Raw genomic sequence first — 12,922 nt, forward strand, 5'->3', positions numbered from 1 at the left:
ATTGTTATCCAGCATTGTTCTATCTATCTATCTATCTATCTATCTATCTATCTATCTATCTATCTATCTATCTATCTATCTATCTATCTATCTATCTATCTATCTATCTATCTATCTATCTATCTGAACATGCTGTTTTCAATAGTTTTTTAGTGAAAAATAAAAATAAATAAATCAATGACTATTTGGGTGTGAAAAGAATAAAGAAATATATCAGCTGTAAGATTTTACACTTGAACATTAGTGTGAATGGAAACCAGTTCTAATACTTTTCAATGAATGCCAACTTATTATTCCTTATAAAATTAAGATATTACTTTTCTCAAACAAAGTTGTACCTGATGCGGTTTGGTTCTTGGAGGTACTTGATAATGAGCCTGCTGTGTTATTGGCTTTTAATAGAACAAACAGAACACATGGTTGCGTGAACATGTAGGTAACACGGCATATACCAACCATTTGTATGTGTCTACTATCACACTATAAAACTTCACAAATTAAACACTAGGTGGTTGTTGAAACTAAAAAGAGACGTATCTGCTGTAGCGTATTAAACTTCATGTTTAGGTTGGATGGAAAGCAATACTAATACTTATCACTTTATGCCATTTCTATTATTCCCAACAAAAGAACGATATTACCTATCTTCATTAAATTTGTACCTGATGTGTTTTGTTGGGAGGTGCTTGTGGGTGAGCCTGTTGTGTTACTGCCTTTTAATTGAACAAACAGAAAACATGAGTGAGCGAACATGTAAGTAAAACAGCAGGTACCAAGTATTTGTATGTTTCTACAGTGACCCTAAAAACAAATTCTAATACTTTTTACTGAACTCCATTCCTATTTAACACTACAATACAAAGAAACAATGATTGTCAGGTGTGTGTGTGTGTGTGTGTGTGTGTGTGTGTGTGTGTGTGTGTGTGTGTGTGTGTGTGTGTGTGTGTGTGTGTGAGTGTGTGTGTGTGTGTGTGTGTTTCTGTGTGTATGTGTGTAAGTGAGCAAAGCAGCATTGTTATCCAGCATTGTTCTATCTATCTATCTATCTATCTATCTATCTATCTATCTATCTATCTATCTATCTATCTATCTATCTATCTATCTATCTATCTATCTATCTATCTATCTATCTATCTATCTATCTATCTATCTATCTGAACATGCTGTTTTCAATAGTTTTGTAGTGAAAATTAAAAATAAATAAATCAATGACTATTTGGGTGTGAAAAGAATAAAGAAATATATCAGCTGTAACTTTTTACACTTGAACATTAGTGTGAATGGAAACCAGTTCTAATACTTTTCAATGAATGCCAACTTATTATTCCTTATAAAATTAAGATATTACTTTTCTCTAACAAAGTTGTACCTGATGTGGTTTGGTTCTTGGAGGTACATGATAGTGAGCCTGCTGTGTTATTGGCTTTTAATAGAACAAACAGTACACATGGTTGCGTGAACATGTAGGTAACACGGCATGTACCAAATGTTTGTATGTTCTTATAGTCACACTATAAATGTGTATCACCAAACTCCATTCCAGCGCCAATAATTTGTAACAGCAGATTTCAGATTGTTTGAGTTGAATTTAGGATTGTGCTGTGTTTTTCATTTGCATATTTGGATGTGAATTATTTTTCAACTTCAGGCTGTTAAGAGGATTCCCAAAGGTTTGGTGTCAAAATTAACTCATAACTGGGGATGTTTATGTGCCTCCTCCACTTGCCACCACCACCATGTTTCAACGTCACAATTACACATTGTAGGATGGAGGTGGGTAAAAATCATGTACACTGGCTGCTCACACAACCAGAAAACATGACTTTATTATTCGTTTTGTAATGAGTACAAAAAAATGAAAAATATTAAACACTGGGTGGGCGTTAAAACAAAAAAGAGAAATATCTGCTGTAACGTATTACACTTAATGGTCAGGTGGAATGGAAAGCAATACTAATACTTATCACTAAACTTAATTTTTATTATTCCCAACAAAAGACAGATATTACCTATATTATTTTTAGTTGTATCTGATGTGGTTTGTTGGGAGGTGCTTGCGGGTAAGCCTGCTGTGTTAGAGTCTTTTAATTGAACAAACAGACAACATAAGTGAGCGAACATGTAGGTAATACAGCATGTACCAAATATTTATTTGTTCTTATAGTAACACTATATACACTTATCACTAAACTCCATTCCTACTTTACACTACAATACGAGGGTATAAATTATTTCTGAATATACTCCATCCATATTATGACAAACCTCATATAAATAAAGTTGAATACAATTAAATCTTTAAGGATGGTGGTTAAAAAATAGAAGAAATACAGTTATCTGGTTGCATAAATATGCACACCCCTAAACTATTTCTATTTATGAACCCCCTTTTGAAATACACCAGCAATTTGCGTTTAGAGACTCCTGATTTCACTTGGTGCAATTTTATTACACTTTCTTGCAAGTTCAGATAATTTGTAATGGTGTCTCCTGTGTTAAGCTTATTTCAGATTCTTCGAGTTGGATTTAGTGCTGGTCTTATTTTCCTTTATATATTGGAATCTATCTATCTCAACATACTGTTTTCAATTGTTTAATAAAAAACAAAATTAATGACTATTTGGACGTGAAAAGAATAAAGAAATATGTCAGCTGTAAGATTTTACACTTGATCATTAGTGTGAATGGAAACCAGTTCTAATACTTTTCACTGAACACCAAACTTATTATTCCTTACAAAATTAAGATATTACTTTTCTCCAACAAACCTGTACCTGATGTGGTTTGGTTCTTGGAGGTACTTGATAATGAGCCTGCTGTGTTATTGGCTTTTAATAGAACAAACAGAACACATGGTTGCGTGAACATATAGGTAACACGGCATATACCAACCATTTGTATGTGTCTACTATCACACTATAAAACTTCACAAATTAAACACTAGGTGGTTGTTGAAACTAAAAAGAGACGTATCTGCTGTAGCGTATTAAACTTCATGTTTAGGATGGATGGAAAGCAATACTAATACTTATCACTTTATGCCATTTCTATTATTCCCAACAAAAGAACGATATTACCTATCTTCATTAAATTTGTACCTGATGTGTTTTGTTGGGAGGTGCTTGTGGGTGAGCCTGTTGTGTTACTGCCTTTTAATTGAACAAACAGAAAACATGAGTGAACGAACATGTAAGTAAAACAGCAGGTACCAAGTATTTGTATGTTTCTACAGTGACCCTATAAACAAATTCTAATACTTTTTACTGAACTCCATTCCTATTTAACACTACAATACAAAGGAACAATGATTGTCAGTGTGTGTGTGTGTGTGTGTGTGTGTGTGTGTGTGTGTGTGTGTGTGTGTGTGTGTGTGTGTGTGTGTGTGTTTCTGTGTGTGTGTAAGTGAGCAAAGCATCATTGTTATTCAGCATTGTTCTATCTATCTATCTATCTATCTATCTATCTATCTATCTATCTATCTATCTATCTATCTATCTATCTATCTATCTATCTATCTATCTATCTATCTATCTATCTGAACATGCTGTTTTCAATAGTTTTTTTGTGAAAATTAAAAATAAATAAATAAATGACTATTTGGGTGTGAAAAGAATAAAGAAATATATCAGCTGTAACTTTTTACACTTGAACATTAGTGTGAATGGAAACCAGTTCTAATACTTTTCAATGAATGCCAACTTATTATTCCTTATAAAATTAAGATATTACTTTTCTCTAACAAAGTTGTACCTGATGTGGTTTGGTTCTTGGAGGTACATGATAGTGAGCCTGCTGTGTTATTGGCTTTTAATAGAACAAACAGTACACATGGTTGCGTGAACATGTAGGTAACACGGCATGTACCAAATGTTTGTATGTTCTTATAGTCACACTATAAATGTGTATCACCAAACTCCATTCCAGCGCCAATAATTTGTAACAGCAGATTTCAGATTGTTTGAGTTGAATTTAGGATTGTGCTGTGTTTTTCATTTGCATATTTGGATGTGAATTATTTTTCAACTTCAGGCTGTTAAGAGGATTCTCAAAGGTTTGGTGTCAAAATTGACTCATAACTTTGGATGTTTATGTGCCTCCTTCACTTGGCATCCTCAAAGCAATATGCCACCACCACCATGCTTCAACGTCACAATTACACATTGTAGGATGGAGGTGGGTAAAAATCATGTACACTGGCTGCTCACACAACCAGAAAACATGACTTTATTGTTCGTTTTGTAATGAGTACAAAAAAATGAAAAATATTACACACTGGGTGGGCGTTAAAACAAAAAAGAGAAATATCTGCTGTAACGTATTACACTTAATGGTCAGGTGGAATGGAAAGCAATACTAATACTTATCACTAAACTTAATTTTTATTATTCCCAACAAAAGACAGATATTACCTATATTATTCTTAGTTGTATCTGATGTGGTTTGTTGGGAGGTGCTTGCGGGTAAGCCTGCTGTGTTAGAGTCTTTTAATTGAACAAACAGACAACATGAGTAAGCGAACATGTAGGTAATACAGCATGTACCAAATATTTATATGTTGTTATAGTAACACTATAAAACTTCACAAATTAAACACTAGGTGGTTGTTGAAACTAAAAAGAGACGTATCTGCTGTAGCGTATTAAACTTCATGTTTAGGTTGGATGGAAAGCAATACTAATACTTATCACTTTATGCCATTTCTATTATTCCCAACAAAAGAACGATATTACCTATCTTCATTAAATTTGTACCTGATGTGTTTTGTTGGGAGGTGCTTGTGGGTGAGCCTGTTGTGTTACTGCCTTTTAATTGAACAAACAGAAAACATGAGTGAGCGAACATGTAAGTAAAACAGCAGGTACCAAGTATTTGTATGTTTCTACAGTGACCCTATAAACAAATTCTAATACTTTTTACTGAACTCCATTCCTATTTAACACTACAATACAAAGGAACAATGATTGTCAGTGTGTGTGTGCGTGTGTGTGTGTGTGTGTGTGTGTGTGTGTGTGTGTGTGTGTGTGTGTGTGTGTGTGTGTGAGTGTGTGTGTGTGTGTGTGTGTGTGTGTTTCTGTGTGTATGTGTGTAAGTGAGCAAAGCAGCATTGTTATCCAGCATTGTTCTATCTATCTATCTATCTATCTATCTATCTATCTATCTATCTATCTATCTATCTATCTATCTATCTATCTATCTATCTATCTATCTATCTATCTATCTATCTATCTATCTATCTATCTATCTATCTATCTATCTGAACATGCTGTTTTCAATAGTTTTGTAGTGAAAATTAAAAATAAATAAATCAATGACTATTTGGGTGTGAAAAGAATAAAGAAATATATCAGCTGTAACTTTTTACACTTGAACATTAGTGTGAATGGAAACCAGTTCTAATACTTTTCAATGAATGCCAACTTATTATTCCTTATAAAATTAAGATATTACTTTTCTCTAACAAAGTTGTACCTGATGTGGTTTGGTTCTTGGAGGTACATGATAGTGAGCCTGCTGTGTTATTGGCTTTTAATAGAACAAACAGTACACATGGTTGCGTGAACATGTAGGTAACACGGCATGTACCAAATGTTTGTATGTTCTTATAGTCACACTATAAATGTGTATCACCAAACTCCATTCCAGCGCCAATAATTTGTAACAGCAGATTTCAGATTGTTTGAGTTGAATTTAGGATTGTGCTGTGTTTTTCATTTGCATATTTGGATGTGAATTATTTTTCAACTTCAGGCTGTTAAGAGGATTCTCAAAGGTTTGGTGTCAAAATTGACTCATAACTTTGGATGTTTATGTGCCTCCTTCACTTGGCATCCTCAAAGCATTATGCCACCACCACCATGCTTCAATGTCACAATTACACATTGTAGGATGGAGGTGGGTAAAAATCATGTACACTGGCTGCTCACACAACCAGAAAACATGACTTTATTGTTCGTTTTGTAATGAGTACAAAAAAATGAAAAATATTACACACTGGGTGGGCGTTAAAACAAAAAAGAGAAATATCTGCTGTAACGTATTACACTTAATGGTCAGGTGGAATGGAAAGCAATACTAATACTTATCACTAAACTTAATTTTTATTATTCCCAACAAAAGACAGATATTACCTATATTATTCTTAGTTGTATCTGATGTGGTTTGTTGGGAGGTGCTTGCGGGTAAGCCTGCTGTGTTAGAGTCTTTTAATTGAACAAACAGACAACATGAGTAAGCGAACATGTAGGTAATACAGCATGTACCAAATATTTATATGTTGTTATAGTAACACTATAAAACTTCACAAATTAAACACTAGGTGGTTGTTGAAACTAAAAAGAGACGTATCTGCTGTAGCGTATTAAACTTCATGTTTAGGTTGGATGGAAAGCAATACTAATACTTATCACTTTATGCCATTTCTATTATTCCCAACAAAAGAACGATATTACCTATCTTCATTAAATTTGTACCTGATGTGTTTTGTTGGGAGGTGCTTGTGGGTGAGCCTGTTGTGTAACTGCCTTTTAATTGAACAAACAGAAAACATGAGTGAGCGAACATGTAAGTAAAACAGCAGGTACCAAGTATTTGTATGTTTCTACAGTGACCCTATAAACAAATTCTAATACTTTTTACTGAACTCCATTCCTATTTAACACTACAATACAAAGGAACAATGATTGTCAGGTGTGTGTGTGTGTGTGTGTGTGTGTGTGTGTGTGTGTGTGTGTGTGTGTGTGTGTGTGTGTGTGTGTGTGTGTGTGTTTCTGTGTGTATGTGTGTAAGTGAGCAAAGCAGCATTGTTATCCAGCATTGTTCTATCTATCTATCTATCTATCTATCTATCTATCTATCTATCTATCTATCTATCTATCTATCTATCTATCTATCTATCTATCTATCTATCTATCTATCTATCTGAACATGCTGTTTTCAATAGTTTTGTAGTAAAAATTAAAAATAAATAAATCAATGACTATTTGGGTGTGAAAAGAATAAAGAAATATATCAGCTGAAAGATTTTACACTTGAACATTAGTGTGAATGGAAACCAGTTCTAATACTTTTCAATGAATGCCAACTTATTATTCCTTATAAAATTAAGATATTACTTTTCTCTAACAAAGTTGTACCTGATGTGGTTTGGTTCTTGGAGGTACATGATAGTGAGCCTGCTGTGTTATTGGCTTTTAATAGAACAAACAGTACACATGGTTGCGTGAACATGTAGGTAACACACCATGTACCAAATGTTTGTATGTTCTTATAGTCACACTATAAATGTGTATCACCAAACTCCATTCCAGCGCCAATAATTTGTAACAGCAGATTTCAGATTGTTTGAGTTGAATTTAGGATTGTGCTGTGTTTTTCATTTGCATATTTGGATGTGAATTATTTTTCAACCTTAGGCTGTTAAGAGGATTCCCAAAGGTTTGGTGTCAAAATTGACTCATAACTGGGGATGTTTATGTGCCTCCTCCACTTGGCAGCCTCAAAGCATTATGCCACCACCACCATGCTTCAACGTCACATTTACACATTGTAGGATGGAGGTGGGTAAAAATCATGTACACTGGCTGCTTACACAACCAGAAAACATGACTTTATTGTTAGTTTTGTAATGAGTACAAAAAAATGAAAAATATTAAACACTGGGTGGGCGTTAAAACAAAAAAGAGAAACATCTGCTGTAACGTATTACACTTAATGGTCAGGTGGAATGGAAAGCAATACTAATACTTATCACTAAACTTAATTTTTATTATTCCCAACAAATGACAGATATTACCTATATTATTTTTAGTTGTATCTGATGTGGTTTGTTGGGAGGTGCTTGTGGGTAAGCCTGCTGTGTTAGAGTCTTTTAATTGAACAAACAGAAAACATGAGTGAGCGAACATGTAGGTAATACAGCATGTACCAAATATTTATATGTTCTTATAGTAACACTATATACACTTATCACTTAACTCCATTCCTACTTTACACTACAATACGAGGGTATAAATTATTTCTGAATATACTCCATCCATATTATGACAAACCTCATATAAATAAAGTTGAATACAATTAAATCTTTAAGGATGGTGGTTAAAAAATAGAAGAAATACAGTTATCTGGTTGCATCAATATGCACACCCCTAAACTATTTCTATTTATGAACCCCCTTTTGAAATACACCAGCAATTTGCGTTTAGAGACTCCTGATTTCACTTGGTGCAATTTTATTACACTTTCTTGCAAGTTCAGATAATTTGTAATGGTGTCTCCTGTGTTAAGCTTATTTCAGATTCTTCGAGTTGGATTTAGTGCTGGTCTTATTTTCCTTTATATATTGGAATCTATCTATCTCAACATACTGTTTTCAATTGTTTAATAAAAAACAAAATTAATGACTATTTGGACGTGAAAAGAATAAAGAAATATGTCAGCTGTAAGATTTTACACTTGATCATTAGTGTGAATGGAAACCAGTTCTAATACTTTTCACTGAACACCAAACTTATTATTCCTTACAAAATTAAGATATTACTTTTCTCCAACAAACCTGTACCTGATGTGGTTTGGTTCTTGGAGGTACTTGATAATGAGCCTGCTGTGTTAATGGCTTTTAATAGAACAAACAGAACACATGGTTGCGTGAACATGTAGGTAACACGGCATATACCAACTATTTGTATGTGTCTACTATCACACTATAAAACTTCACAAATTAAACACTAGGTGGTTGTTGAAACTAAAAAGAGACGTATCTGCTGTAGCGTATTAAACTTCATGTTTAGGTTGGATGGAAAGCAATACTAATACTTATCACTTTATGCCATTTCTATTATTCCCAACAAAAGAACGATATTACCTATCTTCATTAAATTTGTACCTGATGTGTTTTGTTGGGAGGTGCTTGTGGGTGAGCCTGTTGTGTAACTGCCTTTTAATTGAACAAACAGAAAACATGAGTGAGCGAACATGTAAGTAAAACAGCAGGTACCAAGTATTTGTATGTTTCTACAGTGACCCTATAAACAAATTCTAATACTTTTTACTGAGCTCCATTCCTATTTAACACTACAATACAAAGGAACAATGATTGTCAGGTGTGTGTGTGTGTGTGTGTGTGTGTGTGTGTGTGTGTGTGTGTGTGTTTCTGTGTGTGTGTAAGTGAGCAAAGCAGCATTGTTATCCAGCATTGTTCTATCTATCTATCTATCTATCTATCTATCTATCTATCTATCTATCTATCTATCTATCTATCTATCTATCTATCTATCTATCTATCTATCTATCTATCTATCTATCTATCTATCTATCTATCTATCTGAACATGCTGTTTTCAATAGTTTTGTAGTGAAAATTAAAAATAAATAAATCAATGACTATTTGGGTGTGAAAAGAATAAAGAAATATATCAGCTGTAACTTTTTACACTTGAACATTAGTGTGAATGGAAACCAGTTCTAATACTTTTCAATGAATGCCAACTTATTATTCCTTATAAAATTGAGATATTACTTTTCTCTAACAAAGTTGTACCTGATGTGGTTTGGTTCTTGGAGGTACATGATAGTGAGCCTGCTGTGTTATTGGCTTTTAATAGAACAAACAGTACACATTGTTGCGTGAACATGTAGGTAACACGGCATGTACCAAATGTTTGTATGTTCTTATAGTCACACTATAAATGTGTATCACCAAACTCCATTCCAGCGCCAATAATTTGTAACAGCAGATTTCAGATTGTTTGAGTTGAATTTAGGATTGTGCTGTGTTTTTCATTTGCATATTTGGATGTGAATTATTTTTCAACTTCAGGCTGTTAAGAGGATTCTCAAAGGTTTGGTGTCAAAATTGACTCATAACTTTGGATGTTTATGTGCCTCCTTCACTTGGCATCCTCAAAGCATTATGCCACCACCACCATGCTTCAACGTCACAATTACACATTGTAGGATGGAGGTGGGTAAAAATCATGTACACTGGCTGCTCACACAACCAGAAAACATGACTTTATTGTTCGTTTTGTAATGAGTACAAAAAAATGAAAAATATTACACACTGGGTGGGCGTTAAAACAAAAAAGAGAAATATCTGCTGTAACGTATTACACTTAATGGTCAGGTGGAATGGAAAGCAATACTAATACTTATCACTAAACTTAATTTTTATTATTCCCAACAAAAGACAGATATTACCTATATTATTCTTAGTTGTATCTGATGTGGTTTGTTGGGAGGTGCTTGCGGGTAAGCCTGCTGTGTTAGAGTCTTTTAATTGAACAAACAGACAACATGAGTAAGCGAACATGTAGGTAATACAGCATGTACCAAATATTTATATGTTGTTATAGTAACACTATAAAACTTCACAAATTAAACACTAGGTGGTTGTTGAAACTAAAAAGAGACGTATCTGCTGTAGCGTATTAAACTTCATGTTTAGGTTGGATGGAAAGCAATACTAATACTTATCACTTTATGCCATTTCTATTATTCCCAACAAAAGAACGATATTACCTATCTTCATTAAATTTGTACCTGATGTGTTTTGTTGGGAGGTGCTTGTGGGTGAGCCTGTTGTGTTACTGCCTTTTAATTGAACAAACAGAAAACATGAGTGAGCGAACATGTAAGTAAAACAGCAGGTACCAAGTATTTGTATGTTTCTACAGTGACCCTATAAACAAATTCTAATACTTTTTATTGAACTCCATTCCTATTTAACACTACAATACAAAGGAACAATGATTGTCAGTGTGTGTGTGCGTGTGTGTGTGTGTGTGTGTGTGTGTGTGTGTGTGTGTGTGTGTGTGTGTGTGTGTGAGTGTGTGTGTGTGTGTGTGTGTGTGTTTCTGTGTGTATGTGTGTAAGTGAGCAAAGCAGCATTGTTATCCAGCATTGTTCTATCTATCTATCTATCTATCTATCTATCTATCTATCTATCTATCTATCTATCTATCTATCTATCTATCTATCTATCTATCTATCTATCTATCTATCTATCTATCTATCTGAACATGCTGTTTTCAATAGTTTTGTAGTGAAAATTAAAAATAAATAAATCAATGACTATTTGGGTGTGAAAAGAATAAAGAAATATATCAGCTGTAACTTTTTACACTTGAACATTAGTGTGAATGGAAACCAGTTCTAATACTTTTCAATGAATGCCAACTTATTATTCCTTATAAAATTAAGATATTACTTTTCTCTAACAAAGTTGTACCTGATGTGGTTTGGTTCTTGGAGGTACATGATAGTGAGCCTGCTGTGTTATTGGCTTTTAATAGAACAAACAGTACACATGGTTGCGTGAACATGTAGGTAACACGGCATGTACCAAATGTTTGTATGTTCTTATAGTCACACTATAAATGTGTATCACCAAACTCCATTCCAGCGCCAATAATTTGTAACAGCAGATTTCAGATTGTTTGAGTTGAATTTAGGATTGTGCTGTGTTTTTCATTTGCATATTTGGATGTGAATTATTTTTCAACTTCAGGCTGTTAAGAGGATTCTCAAAGGTTTGGTGTCAAAATTGACTCATAACTTTGGATGTTTATGTGCCTCCTTCACTTGGCATCCTCAAAGCATTATGCCACCACCACCATGCTTCAATGTCACAATTACACATTGTAGGATGGAGGTGGGTAAAAATCATGTACACTGGCTGCTCACACAACCAGAAAACATGACTTTATTGTTCGTTTTGTAATGAGTACAAAAAAATGAAAAATATTACACACTGGGTGGGCGTTAAAACAAAAAAGAGAAATATCTGCTGTAACGTATTACACTTAATGGTCAGGTGGAATGGAAAGCAATACTAATACTTATCACTAAACTTAATTTTTATTATTCCCAACAAAAGACAGATATTACCTATATTATTCTTAGTTGTATCTGATGTGGTTTGTTGGGAGGTGCTTGTGGGTAAGCCTGCTGTGTTAGAGTCTTTTAATTGAACAAACAGAAAACATGAGTGAGCGAACATGTAGGTAATACAGCATGTACCAAATATTTATATGTTCTTATAGTAACACTATATACACTTATCACTAAACTCCATTCCTACTTTACACTACAATACGAGGGTATAAATTATTTCTGAATATACTCCATCCATATTATGACAAACCTCATATAAATAAAGTTGAATACAATTAAATCTTTAAGGATGGTGGTTAAAAAATAGAAGAAATACAGTTATCTGGTTGCATAAATATGCACACCCCTAAACTATTTCTATTTATGAACCCCCTTTTGAAATACACCAGCAATTTGCGTTTAGAGACTCCTGATTTCACTTGGTGCAATTTTATTACACTTTCTTGCAAGTTCAGATAATTTGTAATGGTGTCTCCTGTGTTAAGCTTATTTCAGATTCTTCGAGTTGGATTTAGCGCTGGTCTTATTTTCCTTTATATATTGGAATCTATCTATCTCAACATACTGTTTTCAATTGTTTAATAAAAAACAAAATTAATGACTATTTGGACGTGAAAAGAATAAAGAAATATGTCAGCTGTAAGATTTTACACTTGATCATTAGTGTGAATGGAAACCAGTTCTAATACTTTTCACTGAACACCAAACTTATTATTCCTTACAAAATTAAGATATTACTTTTCTCCAACAAACCTGTACCTGATGTGGTTTGGTTTTTTGGAGGTACTTGATAATGAGCCTGCTGTGTTAATGGCTTTTAATAGAACAAACAGAACACATGGTTGCGTGAACATGTAGGTAACACGGCATATACCAACTATTTGTATGTGTCTACTATCACACTATAAAACTTCACAAATTAAACACTAGGTGGTTGTTGAAACTAAAAAGAGACGTATCTGCTGTAGCGTATTAAACTTCATGTTTAGGTTGGATGGAAAGCAATACTAATACTTATCACTTTATGCCATTTC

The 12,922-nt window shown here is 33.6% G+C and overlaps 1 protein-coding gene across 6 annotated transcripts in view; it reads right to left on the minus strand.

The window, feature by feature from the left end:
- Window positions 1-12,922, minus strand: part of ptprc (protein tyrosine phosphatase receptor type C) — a 70,954-nt gene that overhangs the window by 23,848 nt on the left and 34,184 nt on the right. The gene's annotated exons all lie outside the window — the stretch shown is intronic.

The sequence above is a fragment of the Silurus aristotelis genome, assembly GCF_946808225.1.
Source record: "Silurus aristotelis genome assembly, chromosome: 13".
NCBI lineage: Eukaryota > Metazoa > Chordata > Actinopteri > Siluriformes > Siluridae > Silurus > Silurus aristotelis.